Below are 22338 nucleotides of genomic sequence, written 5' to 3' on the forward strand. Positions count from 1 at the left end.
CAAGCAGAACCAGTCAGCACAGATTGCTGAGTATATCCATGTGCAATGTGGTGTGTATCTGAAGGTACCATATAAGACCAGGTGGAATTCCACCTTTGATGCATTGAAGCAACTACATGAGCTCCTGTCAACTGTGCCACTAAAAATGCATGCCATAATGGACCGCTGCTCCTTGTCCAGGATCACAGCTGCTGAGATTGAAGTGGTATAGGAATACACAGAGATTATGGAGCCACTAGCCCAGTCCCTAGATATCCTGCAACGGGAGAACGGCATGTTCATGGGGTATTTGCTACCAACACTCTGCAATCTGGACCGCAAGTTAGAAGGACTGGAAAACAAACCTGAGAGGTACACATACTGTTTTCAGCTGCTGAGAGGTGTGCGCGAAGCCCTAAGAAAGCGATTTGCAGCTATCTGGGAGGACAAGAGGCTTCTTCTGGCAGCCTGCCTACACCCTCGCTTCAAACTAGATTGGCTGGAATTGTGTCAGGCCGCCACCCATACCAACAAGTAAGAACATTAGGGAAGCCCTTTGGGTGGATTACTCTAAGGGAAATGTTGTCTCAAGGGAGGCATCAGAGGGCTTAAGGTGGTAGGCAGGGGCTGGTCCTTTTCTTCCTGGGGCTCCTCATCACAACCTTGGGTTGCTGCAGGTAATCCTTAAGGGTCTGCTGTGCTGCCCCATGAGTGTGGTGACTTGGTCACCTTCCTACCTTCCATGTCATCATCCACAGGCTCAGGCTGGACCCTGAACCAGGGGACATGACAAGAATCAGGAAATGAAGAGCAGATGATGGTTTCCTAACATATATGTGTTAACATATCCTCTCTCTTAGATACACAATGGAAGCCTTGTTGAAAGCTGAAATAAAGATGGGTGTACTTAATGAGGACAGTGATCAGTCTTCAGATAAAGACCAGGAAGGAGATGACTTAGAAGATGACTTCTTTAACTTTCTGCCCCAGGGCAAGAAGTCAGCAGTGGACACTGCTGAGGAGGAACTGGTGAGGTACCTGAGGTCTCCCAGCAGGGAAGTGTCATCACTCCATGGCTTTCCACGTGTGCTGCGGTGTTTTTTGCAGCACAACACAGGCATGCCTTCAAGCGCCGCAGTAGAACGCCTGTTCAGTACTGGTGGCAACGTAATGACTGTAAAAAGACATTCCTTGTCTGACATGCTCTTTGAGCATCTTGTTCTTTTGAGACATAACAGAAACATATTATAAAAGCATTTCAAGTGTAAATTTTGATTTCAAGAGTTGGGGTATCTTCACTGCTTGGGGGGATGTGAGATTCTGTTATGCCATTATGTTAATCTTATGGATAAATTTTTTATTCTACTACCCCCTGTGTGTGTGTGTTTATTTTTAATATTGTTTTAGGCTTCTTAGATGTGCAGCAGCCAAGGCCAGCACCTTGTAGGAGTTTTTTTCAAAAAGTAACTGAAATGTAATTGTAGTGATTACTTTTGAGAAAAAGTAAAGTAATCAGTTACTTTCAGAGCAATTGCAATCGCAACGGTAATTACTACTTTTGGGGCCAAGTAATTGTAACTGTAATTTATTACTTTTTAAAAGTAATCTTCCAAGCTCTGGTTACATTTACAGAAGTGACTCAGCATAATAATACAAAAGGAGCAAGTTATCTACTACTGAATGGTGTATTATCTTTTCAATAGTTTTATTTTAAAATTTTGTGAGAACTCCCAAATATGATCAGAAGTATAGCCATATGTTCCTACTGGCTCTTAACAGTGAAAGTATACATGTGTGAACTCCTCTTCATTTTTGTTTATTTAGATCATTTCTGTACTACTGTATATATATATTAAAGAACATCTCAAAGCAGTTTACAATCTAAATTAAAGCATCAAACAAAACATTATAAAATTCACTAATAGGCAAAAAAACATGCGATTCAAGAACATACCTATAGCCCACAGATATTTCTTTCAAACTTTAAAAAGTGTGGAAATTGGGCAGCTATAGTGAATGTACCAGGGGAGCAGGAGACCTGACCTCTCTGAGATATTGTACTGCCCTACAAATTTGTCAAAATGCAAACACAATTTGGGTTGGTCTTTCACAATCTAATCCACTTCCTGTGTAGCTTGGAAGAATTTGGTAACATGTGCCTCTGGGCATATGGCAGAGATTGGAAGGGGATGGGGATGGGGAGGAAGGGGCAAAGGAAGGGGCAAGGGGCAAGAGGGAAGGGATAGGATAGGAGGAGAAGGGAGGGTGGGTTTGATTATATGCATACTTTTTGAGTTTAATGGGATTTATTTCTGTGCAATCATGTTTAGGATAGGTGAAACTGACCTGGGGGAGGGGCAGGGAGGGGAGGGGGAGGGCAGGAGATTGGGTGGGTGGGCACCGGGCAGAGGAGAAGCCCCTTTCCTTTCCAAAAGGAAAACATCGTGAACAGTATCATTGCTTTTCAGCATTTCCCCCACCTTTATATTCTATAGCAGGCACATGTAGCCTCCCACCCAAATTTAAACCAAAGCTGTCCCTGTCCACATCCACAACAGACCTTTATTTCACTTTAGACAGTCATGGTTTCTCTCAAAGAATCCTGGTAAGTGTAGTTAGTGAAGGGTGCTGAGAGTTGCTAGGAGATGCCCTGTTCCACTCACAGATCTTCAGTCACAGCAGCTGACTGTTAAACCAGTCTGGCCACTGGAGCTCTCTCAGGGGAATAGGAGCCCCCTTCATAAACTACACTTCCCAGGATTCTTTGGGGGAAGCCATGACTGTCTCAAGTGAACTCAAAGTGTGTTGTGGGTGTGGCTTCCTGATTAGCCAAGCCCAGCAGCTGTGAGTCTGGCTTTTAGAACACTGACAGTTGGTTTTTACTGAGCATGCCCAACATTGTCATTGAGTTCCATGTAAAATTTATTAAATTAATTAAAAATCAGCCAGGCATTTTTTTAACTTTCCAACTACAGAAGATGAAGGTCAGAGTATGGGGCAAAGTCAGTAATAGGATTACAGGTACTGATTTTTAATGAATTTCAACAGATTATGAGAACTCTGACAGAAAAAAGTCCAAAAGGGGCCTGTTTCCCCCCCCTCTCCTTTTAGACTTTGAACTCTCAATTCTTTCTGACTGTTTTGTGTATCGCCATGAAAATTTACAGGGTTGTTAAGCAAGCATTTCTGAGTTCAGGACTATACATTTTGTAAGATTTTGTTTTGAAATGAGCTTATGGAAAGCATCAGAATAACATGGGGGGCATTTTCAATTTAACATTGCGGAATGCAAAAAATCCACACTGGTTATAGTATACAGCCACTCTTGTATCCATAACATTAAGGATAAGAATCAAATACAAAAATACAATACAGCATTGTTAGAAACTAAAACTAACTTAGAAGCTGCACCCACATTTCCCCCTCATAACCTCTCCCAAATAGCAACCCTCCACATCCAAGCCTCATTCTCATTCATTCACAAGAAGCATACAGATAACTAATCCCTAGACAATTAGTTATTAAAGAGCAAATGTTTGGTCTACAAAAATGCATAACAGTATTAGCCATAATTTACAACTACCTCATTCACCCTCCTCCATCTAGGGCTATATAATGTCATACAAACAGCAGCATTTAAATGTGTTGCTGGAGAGAGGGAATAGAAGGGGTTTAAAAATGTATATAACAAAATAGAATATTTAAAAGAAGATATTTACTTTCCTTTATTATAACATAGTTATTCTGATTGATAAGGCCACATTCTTAGGATTTTGATGTAAGAAATACTAGTCAGTCTTCACGAACAACACATTGTTATATAGATGTATCAGTAGATATATTGCCTGAAGAGATAATTATGCCAGTTGACAAGTTTTTGTAATATACTGTCTTATGTAGTATGTAGTAGCTTGGAAGTCTTATAAAGGACAATATAATAACCTGCCATCAGATTTATTTAGCCATTTTAAACACAGTTTTCAATGGCCATTCTGATGAATCTTCATTTCATTAGAATTTATCATTGCATGTTGTGAGGCCATGAAATAGGAATAGTAAGTAAGCTTTGATCAGGATAGCAGCTGCCACCAGAAATATATGGCTGTTGACAGTAGATTCTTGAGAGCAATATACTGCAGTGACTTTAAAAAGTGCTATTAGTAGATATGTGATAATTAATAAACAACACTCCTTTACTAATAAATCAGTCATTGTTAACAGAATTGCTGCCAATGGTTTCAACAGAACTCACTTCCAAGTATATCTGTTTAAGATTGCAGTGCTAATTTATCAGCCAGGCTTTCAAACATGTGTAGCGCTTTGAGAATCACAATGATAGAGTGAACTGGTTGGGGTGGTGGTTGGGAATTCAATCATAAGTAGGTCTTAAATCCTTCAGATTTTCTGTCATTAAAAGAAGAAAACACAGCACCATGTTAGCAGCAGCAAAAGTTTCACTGAGGCGATTTCTCAGTGGTGGGTCGGCATTTCCAATACTGTGAGTTGGAGTTGACTCAGAACAAAGATTTACTATCAATAAGAGCCTAGATTCAATAGATGGATCCTGACCAAACATCATTCTTTGTATTATCTTTTAGCCTGGAGAGGTTTCATATTCATTCTAAAGCTCCAAGGTAGTGAAAGAGGATTTTTATCCCATGATCTCACATTGTTCTAAGTGCCTCTTGAAGCTTCTATTCATTTGAATCAATCTGCTGCAGTTTTATGTGGGCTAGTGGCACGGAAAATTGGGTTTTAAATATATTTGCAAGAAAATGTTCCAAAGGTTATTGTGAGAAAATGGCAGAATTACATATATAATTTATATATAATTTATAAATAAATATATATAATTTATTTATTATATGTATTTAAATAAGGATATAAATATATAAATATTTATAAATAAATAAATATTTATTATATATATTTAAATAAATATAAATAATATTAATTAATTCTAGCAAATGTTATAGAAATAAGCATTGTTTGCTTTTTTTGTAGTAAACATTTTTAGTGAGACAAGGATTTCTCCTTATCAGGAAAATAATATAATAACGATAATAGAAAAAGCTTGAAACCAATAAACAAACAATGACAAACCTTTGGCTTACTGACAAAAGGACACTGAGGGCTGGAACAAAGCACAATATTAAAGAACAAAATAAAATATCAGAACCATGGACAAGTTAGAGGCAGATGTGAAAAAACATATGAAGGAATTCCCATTAATGTCAGTAAAGGGCAATGCACTGATATTGTTTAAGGACATTTTACTTTTCTTCCAGTGTATCACTGTAGTCCAGGAATAAAAAGAAAGCGATAAAGAATGATTCTGGCCTAGATTGATCCAATAACTTGATTATACCAATTCTGGAACTCTTAAAAAGAATCCTATAAGAACAGTGTAAAAATAGGCACAGGTTACTTCAATAGATGTCTGTGATGTACTAGAACAGGGATGGAGAGCCTGTGGCCTCTCCGATGTTGCTGGACTACAACTCCCATCATGCCTGACCATTGACTTACTGGTTGGAACTGATGAAAGTGTTAACTACATCTGGACAGCCACAGATTCTTCATGCCTACACTAGAAGAATGTTCCCTGTATTTAGAGGTTATTAAACCCCTTCTTACAGTTAGATGAACAATGGATAGTGAAAATCCATTTGTGTCACAGAACTTAATACAAATATATAATTGGAGCCATAGATGGGAAATGAAGAAGCGAGACAAGATGAAGTGTGGGTAAATCAAGGGCCACGTTTATTTAAATAAAGCCAATTAAGTGATTGATTGTATAAAAATGATCTTCAGAGAAAAGTGTGGGACAGAACTCTTACCCAGTCAGGCAAGGACACCCTGCCATGGAAAGCCCAATCCCCTTCTCTGGGCCCCAGTCCCACAGGGTGGTTCCTGCTCCACCACCCCCAGGGCTTCACAACTCTGAGAGGGTGTTACAGGTTAGCCCCAAAGGTGAACCCTATCCTGCCAACAGTTCTTCTCACCAACCCAGAAGGCAAGCCTCAGATTGCACCTTTCACTTTAAAGGGTGCCTAAGTGTGCACACCAAACCCTACCCTGAGAAATTCCTGCACATATCCACCAAATGTGACCAAGTTAACCTGTTTACAGTATTAAACTACCTGGCCAGGCAATAAATCAACCAAATCCAAATTAAACAAATTAGCCAAATAAAGACGAGCCGATCAGCCGAATCAGAAGAACAGTACAGGGTAAGCAAAAAACTTGTCAGCAAAACGAAGGGCAATGAGCTAAAAATTCCTACCTGGCCCCAAGGCACCAGTAAAACTTGTACTGCCCTGAGGGATGGTGGACGGGCATCACGCAAGGCCGAAAAGAGGCCAAGGGAGGACAGAGCAGGGTTTGAGTAGCCACCCTGCCCTGTGCACTGCGCGACTCAGCGTGCATGGCCACACCACTGTCAGGGCTTTGAACCAGGACTTCTTCCAGCATAGCTGCAAAGGCCCACCGCTGACAGAGCCCTCCTGGCTTGTCAGCGGGGCAGGAATTGTCCTTGTATTCTGTCCCTTCATCTGGGTTTATTGGTTAATTTTTCTTGATTATAATGTTAGTGCTTCTGTCCTGATTTCTAATGTCCCTTTCACACTTTAATACCGGTTGCCTTATGGAACCGTGGTTTTTTCATCAATATACTGGATTTAACTCACACCAGTGGGCATGTGGTGTGACACAACAACAGTGGATGTCATCTGACATGCCACCCCTTTTATGTATGCTTCTGTACGCAAGAATACTGTCCTAGATTTTGTTACATGAACAGCAGTAGCATATTCCCAAGAAAACTGCAGGAAAAATAAAATGCCAAATTCCCACTATTTTCTGGGTTAATGGTGTTGCAAGTGGATTTTTTTCTGGAAGCAATTAACATGGAAATGAGTGCTAAACCTCTACTTGATTCCACTAGATTTCCAGAAGTGGTTTTTTACACTGTGTGAATGATTACATGAAACATGAAAATTAACAGGTAAGGAAATGTTGGAAAAACTGAATAAAGTGCTGCCTGAATGAAGCCCTATGTTGAGTTCTTGATTTATTTTTACTAGAAGAAAGAAACTAGAGAAGGGAAAGATTATCCAGCAGCTAAGAAGTCTGGCCACTCTTGTGTTATTTAGGCTACCAGACAGCAAATGAGGGGAAAATTGAGAACAGGAATTATGCATACAAATTTCTTTACTAATAATTGTTGTTTATTGACCTGACAGTGCACATGGTCTTGCACTGTCTGAAATTATAATATCCATGGCTACAATTTTCCCAGTTCTAATGTCTGTCCTCTGATCTTTCAGTTGTCTCCAAGTAGCAGCAAACTAGTTGTTATGCTGAATTTCCAAGGAGAATGTCATTATTTAGATATGTTACTATTTATTTTATTTTTTCACCAGTAGAATGCTAAAAAGGAAAAAAAAGAATTCTACTTCCCTCATCACAAGCCCATGCTGGATCTCAGATGTGAGCTGCAAGGAATTTCTGATGATAATGTTTTGCTGAAGGCTTTTAGAGGTGCAGCTGCCATGTGGTTGGCAATGCCACCAGGAAGGCTCAGGTTGAGAAGCAGAAACTCTAGCATCATAAACTATAATATAAAACTTCAGTTGCTTGGGGAATCATCAACAGTACCACATTGTTAGATTTAAATATTTATTCTAATAAAATCATGAGCCCAGGGAAGTGGTATGTGTGATTGTTACTACGGGGAAATTACTGCATGGTTTATTGTGTATGGATGCAGAAACAAGGGCATTGTAAACCCTTTCCAGAAGCCTAAAGTCAAAGAAAAATGCCTTTAAAAGTTATTCTCTTGCATTTATATAAATACTTTTTTCCCAGCAAAACTGAAAACTCAACATAATTAATGTCATTTGGCTATATCACCCCATTGCATGAATGGGATATACAATTCCATTAACTTCAGACACTAGTATGAGGTTTTTTCCGGTTCCGGTTACAGACATCGGGTGAGATCCTCCCTTGTCTCTGGTTTTATTTTCTTTTTAATTTTTGCTTTCGTTATTTTAATTCCAGTTTCAGACTGCTAGTATCCAAGTCTTTTTAGCTTTTAGAGCTCTCAGAGCAAAACTTTTTATTGTAATTAAGGAGTTCTTTTGAGAACGATGGCTTTGAATACTTGCCTTTGTCTATCTGCCTAAACGCTTTGAAGTTTTACAGCAACATTCCCATATATCTATCTGAGCTCAAATTCCACTGATAAGAATGGTGCTTACAAGAAAGGAAAGAAGAGCTTTAGGTCTCTCTCCTCCCTCCCAGTGTTTACCAGAGAAAAACAAGTCCGCAAAGATAAATGACAAGTTAAAGATAAAGAAGCTCCGGCATGAAAAGAAAAAAAACTATTCCCCCCCTCTCCAACAAACTGAATTTGCCTTATTAAAGGGACAGCAGAAAATTACAGAATTTTTCCCAACTGCTATTAGTCATCAACCCGATAAGGACAATGGGTCAGCGATACCCTCTCCTATAGAATGGCCCCTTCCTCTTAAAGGCTACCTTCATAACCACAAAAATGATTTACCTGCAATGAACTTAGCCGATGAACTAACGTTGGCTGAAAGCCATCGTTCAACTAAGGGCTCAGCGTTTTTTCAAGGAGCTAATGACTCTTTGGATAAATTTGACACAGTCATGCAACAGGTCACTGACGTTGCTAATCCATTTCAAGTACAGCAGAACAGTTTCTCCCAGTATATAGAGGTGGAACAGCCAAGTGACAAAACTGTGGATCAATCGGATCAAATGGAGACTCATGTACTGCTATCGGATCTTAATCACTCAGCTTTAAAAGACTCCATACCTGATATATCATTACAAGGGTGGTTACTCATGTTGACCACGGATTTGGAGCATCTTAAGACCTATATGTCTGAATGCAATTCCTTATTAACAACGTTAGTCACTATGAGAAGTACCTCCCAAGTCAGTGTTCCTCCATCTACAAAGGGACATTTGGCAATCTCTGCAGCTCCTGTGAAATCTGTCCAGCAGAATCCACCCCGGGCTAGAAAGAAAGGGCCGGCATTCCACCCAAAAAAGAGCAAAAACATGAAGTCTCAAAAACTTACATGGAAAAGCAGGTGGAACTATAAGAGGCTCTTTACTATGTTAGAAACAGTAACGAAGACGCGAAACTCTAATTTAAGTACATCTCAAATGAAAAAATTAAAGCATTCGGACATAAAGTGTTTTGCAGTGCCTTCAGACGAAGGAAGATTTGCTGACCCAACGCAACGTGAGGGGAAGAGTACACCTGAAATTCCCCCATCTCCTTCGCTATACATGCCTCTACAGGATCCTTGGCAAGACGTATTGAGGACTATGCCTATAAAACATCCATCTGAATTTCCAACCTTACATCCGAGTTGGAAACTTATACTTATAAGGAATAAGTTAGTCCTAGCAAACTACCCAAAACCATGGGGCTTCTTAAGTCCGGTGGATAGAAAATGTCATTTGACAGATATACTGAATAAGTCGACAATTCCTTCACTCTACAGGAAAATATGTATACATGACATTTGCCAAGTTGAATATCTTTACTTTAACAGCAACAGAGCTCGGGCGGTGGTTACTTTTTCCTAACAGGAAATAGCCAAGCAAATATGGCTTAATAAAGAATCTTTGTTCAAGCAGGGTATAACAACTCTTCGCTTTTTTGCAAATGTTGCCCCTCCATTGGACTTAATAAATTATTTGAACAAATGCCAAGATCATCTAGATATTCTAGGTCAACCAGAACCGGATCTGCTGATTGTCTTTGAGGATCAAGCTAGTTGTGACTTGGGGAAAACTCCCCGAAATTCTATTACTTCCCATACATCGTTAAAACAACAAAGGAGATCTCCCAATCCAAACAATCAGAGTGGGCGACTGAAATCCCTTCCGACATCTGAAGGAATGTTTAAACCAAGTATTAACGTTGCCCAGTTCCCCTTACAAAGAGAGAACAAAGTTTTACTCTCCACCATTATCAAGGCACTTCCTTCGACAGATAACCATCACCTGACAGATAGTTCCCCCTGACAGGAGGACCCTCTTGACGACTTCCCGATTGAGGAAGAACAATCTCTGCTACAGTCTTTTTGTCTACTACCAGAGATCGAACAGGACAACATTTTAAACAGAATAGTACATCTTTCATTACGACTTTCAGTGATTCACGAACATTCAAAGGCGAGTCCGTCCCCTAAGGCAGATGTGGAAATGGAAGGAAAATCTGCTTCATTTTGTCGGAGCACTCCTCCTGGGCTAGCTTTTAAGCCGGACAAGTCCAACTGGATTTTCCCCAAGGAGACAAAAGAACTTTCAGGGTCAGATTGACATATTAAGATCCTCTCATGGAATATCAAGGGTTGGTTTAACAAAGATAGTAAGGATGATCTTCTTCCGTTTCTACAACAGTTTAATATAGTATGCTTTCAAGAAACTTGGGCAACAACTGATTCAGTAATGTCTCTATTTGGCTTTCAGGCCTACCCCCTTCCAGTGTTCAAACATAACATTAATGGCAGAGGAAGTGGTGGCCTCTGCATATTTATATCAGATGACTTGCCGGTAGAGATTCATACTTTAAATCCATCATGTGAACATTTTGTTCAAGGCTTGAGGATTTCTAGTTCCCTGACAGGTTCACTTATCATCATAAATGCCTACTTTCCACCCTACAAGGCTAAGACTTAACCTCAAATAATATTTGGGACCAAACATCTGAGTTTTTAGCTTTTTTGGAATGTCATTACGCGGATCATAGAATAATTCTTTGTGGGGATTTTAATGCCAGGATGGGGGCAGGCAGTGAGAATGAGTTTTCATTAAACCATGGCCCGTTTAATTCTCTCCCTCTAGGGGATAGGATATTGAGAGATAAAACGTTAAATAAGCAAGGTCTGAGGTTAATAGAATTAATTTTTACTCACCAGCTAACCTGTTTACATGGCTCCCAACTTGATAAGACTAACGGGGCCTTTACCTATTTTTCTAGCTGGGGAGCCAGTGTAATAGATTACATCCTGGTCTCAAGCACATTACTGTTGAGGGTGGATTGTTTTTGTGTATCAGATAGAATCGAAAGCGACCATTTCCCTTTGTTAATGAGTTTAAAACTGATGCATCCGCTGACCCTACCGATATTACCAAATTTAGAAGATCTCCAGATTGCGGATCGCAGAATACACTGGTCACCAGACCTTTATCTACTTACTCTTCAATCTTTAGAGAATTCTGATATCTCTGAGATCAGGCAGGCAGTTTTAGACTCGAAACTAGATGTTGTCACAGCCTATCAGCAAATTACAACTCTGCTTAAACCTATGTTAATTAAAAAACACAGTCCTATTACATATCACCCTAGGTGTAAGAGCTGGTTTGATCAAGACTGCAAGACAGCAAAACGTCAGTTAATTAAAGCTACCCGTAACACATTAAGAGACCCAAGCACCTTCAATCACAACCATCTCATTAATTTGCGCTCCTCATATAAATCTCTAATAAGATCTAAAAAAGAGATGTATGCGAGATCCCAATGGGAGCGGCTTAACCAAGCTTGGTTGGAAGGCAATGATCGCCTCTTCTGGGACTTGGTTGCTGTTGGCTCTGGTGTTTATAGACAATACACTTCTAGCCACATTTCTCCAATAAAGTGGCAGGAACATTTTGCCCAGTTATTTGCTGATCAGCATACATCAAACTCTATTAGCTATGTCCATGTTGAGCCTAGCTCCAGTATCTGGCCCCCGGTTACATCATCCCACATTCGACAACTTATTTCATCATTAAAAAAGGATAAGGCTCCGGGGGAAAATATGATTCCCCCTGAACTTTTCCTAGAGTTTCCAGACTGGTGGGCCCCTATCCTAGCCAAGCTTTTCACAAAGATTAACAACACAGGAATAATGCCAGATGGCTGGAAGCAGAGCATAGTTATTCCCATTCATAAAAAAGGAACAAAAGATGACCCGAAGAACTTCCGCCCTATTAGTCTACTGGACGTAGGTGTGAAGATATACAGTAAGTTCCTCTTACAAAAATTGGAGGAATGGGAAGCTGAAAGCTCAATCATAGCTCCGGAACAAGTAGGGTTCCAAAAAGGACAGAGCACAATAGATCACTGCGCCACGCTGTATTTCCTTGCAAGGCAGGCCGTGGATGGCCCCAGAAAACACTTATACGCCGCCTTCGTGGATCTAGCTGCGGCGTTTGATTCAGTTGATAGAGACCATTTATGGGCTAAACTGGGGCGAACTAATATCAACAAACGTCTACTTTTTTAAATTAAAGAACTCTATTCAAATAACACGCTTAAAATCAGAGTTGGTAATAATCTGACCGACCCAATAGCAGTAAGAAGAGGTGTCAGGCAAGGGTGCCTTTTGGCGCCTATTCTATTTAACATCTATTTGAATGATATAGTACCTGAGTTAGAAGGATTAAATTTTTTTCCACCTTCTGCAGGCAGTAGAAAGTTTTCTACTCTTTTATATGCAGATGACATGATTCTCCTTTCCCTTACTCCCGTAGGTTTGAGAAGGCTATTGACAAAGTTAGACTCCTACTGTAAGAATGAGGGTCTACAAATTAATTATAGGAAAACAAAAATAATGGTATTCGGTAACAGATACCAAAAGCACAAATGGTCTATTGGAAAACATCCAATAGAACAATGTTGCTCTTTCAAGTATCTTGGAATCTATTTCCAAGATACCTTAGCTTGGAAAACCCACATAGCAGCCATTAAACTCTCGGCTGTTAAAGCAACAGGTTCAATATTAAAATTTTATAGGACTGCGGGGGGACACTTGGTAGCACCTGCACTAAAAAATTTTCAAAGCAAGATTTTAGCTCAGATTACCTATGGAGCGGCAATTTGGGGTTGGTCAGTATCCTCTTATTCTTCGCTAGAAACTATCCAAAACACCTTTTTTAGACGCCTTTTACGCCTTCCTCCGGGAACCCCGGCAGCGTTTATGAGAGCTGAAACTGGCTCAATTCCAGTTAGTGCTCGCATTCATGAGTCCTTTCTCAGATATTGGACAACCTTGGCAAACTCGTCAGTAAAGATATTGGCAAGGATTTGCTTTGAGGTGGCAGTAGCAAATAATAACTGGAATTCTAAATTTCGGATGGTTCTCGCACACTATCATATCCCCATTTATTCAGTATCTGCGTTACTCAGGTACAACATACATGATAATATAGTGAAACATTGTGTTTGGCTTGATGGTTTGTTAATCTCAAATTCCAAATTTTCTAGATGGTATAATTTATTCAAATGTGACCATAATATGGCTAATTATTTAAAATATCAACTCCCGGAAAACTTAAGATACTCATTTACAGCTTTGAGATTTCAAACTATGCCAACAGCAGTGTTAACTGGGCGTTATCATCAAACTCCTATTGAACAGCGACTATGTATATGTCAAATGGGGAAAGTGGAAGACCTACCTCATTATCTATTTGAATGTCCAATTTTCTCCCATCCCAGAACCGAATTCCTTGATATTTTAATAAACCGCCAAGGTTCCGGATCCGATGACTATCTAATTTCATTTCTCCTAGGAGATAATGTATATTGGATATCCTATTATGTGGCTCGTTTTGCCTATGCTGCCCCAAAATTGAGGGCCAAACACCTAATTACCCAGGGTTCTTTTACAACTTAAGGCAGATAGGTTTAAGGTTTTATATGTTTTGTATATTGAACTCACCTATTTTACTATTCTATGTGTTTTAACTTTGTATGTATGTTGCGATGGCCAAAGGCTTGCAATAAAGTGATGATGACACTAGTATGACAGCTGTATTCAGCTTTTTGCAGGATCCCAGATTAGGTATACAGAGCCCACATGCATCAGTTTGCACCTGTGTAAGGTCTATATGCACATGATGAATTGAATGCATTCTGTGTGGAATAACCTTTTAAAAAGTGTCTGAAAACTTCAGTTTGTTGAAAATACTGTGGTCAGTTTTTTGTTTGATACTGGGTATCAGGCATATTTTACCATTGTTGAAACAACTGCATTGGTTCCTTATTTGTTTCTGAGATCAATGTGGTTTATGACCCATCAAGCTCTATATGGCTTGGGAGCAGGATATCTAAAGGAATGCCTTCTCCCATATGAACCTGCCATATATTAAGATCATCAACATAATCATAACATGAATTTGACTGTACTAAAGTCATATTTGATTGGAACGAGTGGGTGTAGAATTGCCAACTGGCTGACGAAATTTGTGGAGATTTTTTTCAAACTGAGATTGAATTTCTCATGTTGCTTTATCTGCCTAAATTCACAAACCCAATTTCACCTCTTTAATTTGCCTTTACTGTTTAAACTCTAACTTGGAAAACCAGACCTTTAGAGGCCAAAGAGCATACCCCCTTTTTATTTATTTTATATCATTGTTATATTTTTGTTCTTTTTGTGTTTTCTTCTCTCAGTGTACTCTGTTTTCTTTCTGAGTGTCAGTTTATTGTATTTTTGTAAAAAAAATAGGAAAAACTTTTAGAATAAAGAGTTTTTTTAAAACAACAACACAACCCAGTAAAGTTTGGCAAGAGTCTCCAAAGACAACCACTAGCGGAGGCCATTTCTGTCATCCTCTTACACTTGATCGTTCCCCTCTGCAACTAGGTGGCCAGCATGTCACCTTCATACTAAAATACTTGAAATGTAAAATGATGTTTTTACCTTAAACCTGGATTGGCTTGTCCTCAGCTTCATGCTTTTTAAATTTATATTTGAGTTGGCCTCTTACTGTTTTTAGCAGATCTGGGGTTTTTTTTGAGAATGCCTTCTGTGACAATGACGTAAATGTCTCACCCTAGGCAGGCGATGTTTTCGGTAGAACAGCCATTCTGTCAAACATTGATATGGCAAGCTCTCGGTACTTGTGTTCAGCCTGGACATCTTTAATGAGATAGTTGAGGAATTTGTCTTCCTGAGCTGAAAAAATGCATCACTTAGAGGCCAGGGTAGGGGTTTCAGGTGTGAAAAATCTGACTTTATATCAGTTTTTCGTACCTGCCCCAAAACAGCCATTCTAACAAAGAGTACACAATCTTGTTTCAGTGGAAGGAGTCTATCTTTTGCATTGACTTTAATGATCGTTGTGAGATCTTTGAATGTTTTAAGTCCCAATTTAGGAAGCAGAGAAAAATGTACAAAGGTCTTGAACAAATGTATTGAAGGCATCTATTCCCCTTTTCTCTGCATTAAGAAGGTCATCCTTTATATTAGGTATATCAGATTTACCTGTTGAAATACTTCTTAGTCTTAAGCTTAACTTATCAACATTTTATGGTTGTGTTTCTCTGTGTGTGAACCTCTTGAATTACCATACCCTTAATAACTATGTATCATCACCACAGACTTCTGATTTTCATAGAATCATAGAATAGTAGAGTTGGAAGGAGCCTATATCTGTTATCTCAGAAAGAGGATAAATTCATTAAACTGCCATAGCAGCTGCCTAACTATGCTGCTGGCCTGTGAGGTTGGGGTTTTATCTTTGTGAGAGTTTGGTGCTTATGAACCAGTTTCTGGAGGGCATTGATGCTGATCTCATGGTATAAAGGGCAGAAGTCCTGTCTATGACATAATTTGCTGCCAGCTCACCAAGAACAATTTTACAATATTTGTTGTTTGTCTCACTTGCTGTGTTCCACTCATTTTGGGGAGATTGCTGAGTATTTAATTCATGTATAGCCTAGTGGCTTACATAGTGAGCTCATTGCAATAGCAAGTCCTTGTTTCTTGGGATACTTATATCTTGGCATGATCCAATATTCCCTGGCACTAGATAAATGTCCCTCTTCTAGGATGCACACCTTAACGTGGTGAGGGGGTTTGAGAGTGTCAAAGAAGCTGGGAGCAATGCTGTAGGGAGTCTAGACCAAGAGGCTAGACTCCTAGCAGGGGCACCCAAGGTGGAATGGTCAAAGCTGAGACACCAGACTAAGATGCATCCCAACTCAGACGAAGGCAATGGTAAATCACCTCTGAATATCTCTTACCACTATGAACAGAATATCCAAAATGCAACACGAGATAGTGCTGGAAGATGAGACCCCCAGGTCAGATGGCACTCATCCAGCTACTGGGGACCTGAACTTACAAGATCTAAACAGGGTGGTTTATCAGATGCTATTGGAGGTCACTGATTCATCGGGTTGCCATAAGTTGTAATCGACTTGAAGACACATAACAAAAAGATAAATGTCATAGCATAGTTCTTTTCTGGGGAAGTTTATATGGTTATCATGTGAATTAAAGATTTACGAGTCCTCAAAAACTGCAATAAAATGAATGTTTAGCTCCATGCTATACTGGTCTACTGAAAACTCTCTGTTCCATGTTTAGTGTAACTGCCTATGGATGAATTTGTATTAAATCATGCTTTAGAAAATTGTATGGTAATATTGAGTGTATATTTCCCTCAGATAAAGGGATGAGGAGTATATATACCAATATCTTTGGATAGGTACACAATCATTTGCATGGTCAATGATGCACACCTGGACAAGTGAGACAACTTTTTAGATTCAAAATGACAATAACTGTTAACTTTAAAAAATATGATTCTGTTGAGGTTTAGCTAATTTACAAAGGGCATAGTATAAATACAGTTATTATGGTATTCAGAACACCTCACAAACAATTGTAATTTATTGAATCAAATAATGGCTAAATTCATACATGATAACAGTAGCATATGCAAGACAAAAACAGTGTTTATATTTTGATCTTTTCCTTGTGCAATTTTATTAATTCAGAAATGTAAATGTACTATAAAATATTAATGGAGCACTACATTATACCAGCAATTAAAATGTCAAATTAAATATACCTGATGTAGTTTCCATGAGTATGTTGATAATCTATGATCCTTCTGGTATGTTGAGCAATCTTGCTTGCAATCAAATTTTAACACAGTTTTAGCTTTGAAATACTATTAGAAGTAATGCTGTTTCTGTGTTATAAGGAAGATCACTCCACTGCTGCTTGTTCAGTGCCTAAAACCTTCAGATTTACTTAGCCCTAAAGAGGGAAGGAAATCACCTGCTCAAACCACAAAGGAAGCCCCTTTGATCTTTCTTTATGTTATGTTAGAGGAAATGGTTTGGAGGGGTATTTAATAATAAATGAATTTAACATTCATTTGGAAGGAGGAGGGCCTTGGATATATGCTGTGCATACAACTCTCTTGGGGAGAAAAGGGTTGTACCTGATTTGTTTCATTTATGGCTTGGCCTGCACATGAAATAGAAAGAGATGGAAGAGCCCTGAGGTGGCAGAATGGACGCTGCAATTTCTGACTATGGTTCAGACAGGAATGTTATCCATATAAAACAAAATGCTCTGCAATCAGAAAACTAGTATGGCAGAAATTAGGCTGGGATAGAGTCTTTTCCCAGATGTATTTTTTGTTACTTGCTGGAACTTTGGTTTATGGGAGATAAGTCAAAAATGCTATCTGTACTTTGTAGTTCACTACAGACTCAAGCAGACTCAGAAACAAGACAACAGAAGATGGGCTAAGATTTGTAGCCTGAGATTTTAACCCACATATCTTTTCCTATCTGATGTCCCGGGAGGAAAAAATGTTCCGACTTTAAGTTTAAATAACTTCCTGGGTTAAAAAAAACCCTCCAAACATAGCACGGAACAGAGCAAATACACATACAAACAAATACAAATACAAGTTCACATTGCTACTTTTCCATAACTTAAATGAGGATGAATTTGCTCCACCTGAGGGAAGCAGGACTTTGCCAAACCGATGTATGGCTAAACAGAGCTTGGAAGATTACTTTTAAAAAGTAATAAATTACCGTTACAATTGCATGGCCCCAAAGTAGTAATTACCATTACAATTACAACGGCTCTGAATGTAACTGATTACTTTTTCTCAAAAGTAATCATTACAATTACATTTCAGTTACTTTTACTAAAAAACATCTACAAGGTGCTGGGCTTTGCTGCTTCACATCTAAGTAGCCTAAAACAACATTAAAAATAAACACACACATACAGAGGTAGTAGAATAATTCTTTTTATCCATAAGATAGCAATGGTGGTCTCTCCACTAGTAAGGGAGGTGGGGAGGCAGGCAGAGGCCACTACTCAGATCTTTGCACATCAAACCACGTGCAACCCCCCCATTCAGCCAGCAAGCATAATCTCTCTCACTTAAACACCTCCCGGACCCTGCCCTGCCACCAACTCACCCAAGCAAACATTTTCCCCTGAGACGCAAAAAAGTTAAAATACTACAAATGCAGCACAGTAGCCAGAGAAGATGATGGAGGCCACTTTGTGTGCCAAGTGCAAACACAGTATTCACACACACACACACACACACACACACACACACACACACACACACACACACGTTGTCATCTTTCACCTCCACAGTTATCTCCATTCTGCTGCCGTCTCCTTCTCCTCCTTTATCCATGGTCTTGCCCTCCAACTCCTTTTTGCCTCCACTCCATTCCTCACTACCACTATCCATTTTTTTAAACGACTGTTTTCTCCACCCCGTCTCACTCTCCACCTCCTCCCTCGTCGCCTCCTACCCACCCAAAGAACATGAGGGAAGAGCGACGCTGCACAGAAGTCCAGGTTGAGGCACATGTTTTTCATCCACAAATCAGAGCAGCAGAAAACTTCCCCTGCTTCCCCCCCACAAGTAATGCCCAAAAGTAATGCTGGAAACATTACAATTACTCCACAAAAGTAATAAAATTACTCCTAGTTCTATTACAATCAAAATGTAAAGGAATTACCCACTTGTTCCTCAAAAAAGTAATGAATTACAAGTAACTTGTTACTTGTAACTAGTTACTTCCAAGCTCTGATGGCTAATGCAAATGGACAGTGTGTGGTCCTACTTAAGGGTGGGATGAACTTCTTTAGTCCAGCACAATAGAGGAGAAGGAACTTTGTCATATTGCTCTGTTTGGTAGACACACACTGAGGCTTTTGTAGAAATATTCAGCCAGGCCGACTCTTCTGTGATGTGCCCATCTCATTTGTAGGGCTTGCACCTTGGAGCTGAAGAGCAGTGTATCATCTGCTTGAGTGAAGGGACCACACAGCTCTCCTGTATTGAGTGACCATTCCTTTACAGAGTGAAGGATATCAGATTCCTCACTGTGTCTTCCCTGTGGAACAGACTACGTGTAAAGGAAGGAAGGAAGGAAGGAAGGAAGGAAGGAAAGAAGGAAGGAAGGAAGGAAGGAAGCTAAAGTGTCTGCTTAGCTAACTGAAATTATCACTTGGTAAGAGAGCAGGGACCATTCCCTGGTGCATTGGTGGCCTGAAGCCCTCATTTTGGGGAATTAATCTAGCACGTTTCTTTTATTGCTTTTTAATTATGTCAAAAGTGGTGCCGGTGAGGAGGAGAAGGGTCCATTGATTTATTTTCTCCCCCTCCCAAATGGGTTGTGCTAATTCATGGTCTATGTATGGACTATGTATTATAGGACTCCACCCATACTTACTGAAATTATTGTAAATTGATTGGATAATTCCAACCTCCTGATCAGATTTACTGGTTAGTATAAAAGGTATTCAAGGTTTGGATTAGTTAGGTTCTTCTTCGGGGTGGGGGAAGTGGAATTGCCTTTGGATTACTTTTTCTTCTTGCTGCTATTTGGTCTGCCCTGCTTTTGCGTACTTTGCCCAGGCTACAGGCCTACCCACTCAAAGAAAACTATGACTTTCTTTAATATTATGCTCTAGGAAACTAGTTAATCCCCTCCCCTTGAATATTAGGCAGGCGCCATCTGTGTTATCTTTTCAGTGCCTTTTGAAGCCTTTCCTCTTTCAACAAGCTTTTTAAGTTGAGACCTATCCCAGTCTGCGTCTGTGTTAGAATTGCTTGTTAATATGTGTTTTTTTAAATAATATGTTTTAACCCTTTTAAAAGATGTTGTTAAAGCTTTTAAAAATGTTTTTAATGTTGTTTTGTTTTAATGTATTTTAAGGTTTGTTTTTATGATGCTTTAAAGTGTTTTTAGCATTTCTGTTTGCCACCCTGGGCTCCTGCTGGGAGAAGAGCGGGATATAAATCAAATAATAAATAAATAAATAAATAAATAAATGTGTTGTCTGCAGCAGGCCCTACTGCAGCTCCAATTGTCCCAGGAGTGAACAAAATATGGGCAACTTCAGGGACAAGAAGAGGGGAAAGAGGGTAGAAGGAAACAGCAATGCACTCTAAGGTCCCCATTAGGTTGGCCCATTGGCTGAGCTCTTGCAAGGAAATCTGGATAAGTACGTTTTTTCAGGTTCTTCTAATGGATTTTGCATTGTTTCTTGTGTACCTCACTGCCACATTGAGTCAGCAAACCAAAAATCCCTGCTGGGTATGGAGTGTTAGTGTTAACATTAGCTGTAAGCTAACTACATAAGGAAACTGAAGGGCAATGTGTTCCAGCCATTCAGCCACCTCCCCTCAAGCCCCCTAGTGAGCACCTGGGGGATTTCATATGATTCATAATGGATTATTTTGAAAAGGGGCTTCTGTTAATGACAGGATTCCTTCTGAACTCTGTTCTGTACATTGCACTTCCTTTGGCTCTTTCATCAGGTGTTTGAGCCAGGTATGAACTGATACATTCTTTGCTTCTTCAGTGTTTTGTCATTTTGTATTTGTTGTGGTTTTAATATTTATTGTTAGTTTTAATAAATTATGTCATAACTGTGTGTTATTGTTTTTCTCTAGCTGCTTTGTGGTACTTTGTGTTGGTAGCTAGGATAAAAATATTTTAAATCGAGGTGGGGAACCTGCAGCCTTTCGGATGTTGTTGGACTATAGCTCCCATAATCCCTGGCCATTGTTGTGCTTGTGCGGGTGATGGGAGTTGGAGTCCAAAAATATCTGACAGGCCGCAGACTTCCCATCCCTGTATCCAGCGGTGGATTGACGGATAAATAGATGGATAGATAGATGGATATAATTTTTTCCCCATGGGCAAGGAAGTTTAATATTTTTCTTTTTTTAAAGTACTGTATTTCTCATGACAATTATCTTGCCATTACTTAAATGGGATTTGGGTTGCTTCCATTTTGTGGGATTACTACCTGTTAATATTTGCTAATAGTTGTAATTCTCAGTAGGTAGTGATGAGCTGGCAATTTCTCACATTATCAGTGAATGAATGCTAGTACATGCTGTGCTTCAGACAAAGGGTCCCTCCCATGTGTTTGGAAATACACCATCTGTCTTATACATGTTGGGTTGAAAATGGTCTTCAATATTAATGCTTTTGCCTGGTGTCTTTTGAAATGTGAGTAATGTGCTCTTCATATAATATCAAAGCCTAATGCAAAATGCCTTCAGTTGTAAAGATGTTCTGGCCCTCAGTTGCGAAAGGTTAATTTGTGGCAGAACTTGGTGGAAAGAATTATAGAACTGAACTAATTATTTTACTATTTTACACATTGCACATGGATTACAGATTAGTGATAATTTGAAAATATTACTTTAAATGAAGTATGTACATATTCAGTGATAGTATTTAAATATACTGCTATATCTGATTTGCTTAGTTTAGCTAGAAGAGCTGGATAGGAAAGTAATTTGAAAATACAAAACAGATGTTTATCTGTCCAAAGTTTCTATCCTTTTACTCCTCTCAGTTCATTATAGGGCTTCCTGATTTATCACTCAACTAATTATTTCAAGAAAATTCTCACACTGCTATCAGGACTGGTGCCAGGCATGCCGGGGCCCTTGGGCACCAGCCTGCCCTTGGCCCCAGCACCTGCATGCATGCCCCACCTACCTACCTTTCCCTTGGTGAATGCTGGTTGCCCTGCAGGTGCCAGCCTGCCATCAACCAAGATGGTGGCTGAGGTTTCCCTAAGGGGTTGATGCCTCCACTGCCATCTTGGTTGATGGCACGCATGCATGTTACGCACATGCATCCCTACCATCTACCAAGATGGCAACAGAGGCATCAACCTGTTAGGGAAACCTCATCTGCCATCTTGGTTGATGGCAGGCTTGCGCCTGCAGCACAACCAGCATTGATGTCAAGGGAGTGGTAGGTGGGGCATGCAGGTGGACATCATGGGCCTGCGCAGCAGTAGGGGGAGTGCTTGGGAGCTCCCTCTCGCGATCCGCGGCAGGGTCAGGAGCTGACACTGCTATGGATCACAGAAGGGAGTACTACCCACCCACCCTAAGGAGGGCCCCTTCAGGAGGCCCTTGGGACCCAGGGCCCCTTGGCCAGGGCCCAATCTTGCCACTGTCTGGTGCCAGCCCTGGCTATACCTAAGTATAAAATATTTG

Source organism: Rhineura floridana, chromosome 9 (assembly GCF_030035675.1).
Source record: "Rhineura floridana isolate rRhiFlo1 chromosome 9, rRhiFlo1.hap2, whole genome shotgun sequence".
NCBI classification, from domain to species: Eukaryota; Metazoa; Chordata; class Lepidosauria; order Squamata; family Rhineuridae; genus Rhineura; species Rhineura floridana.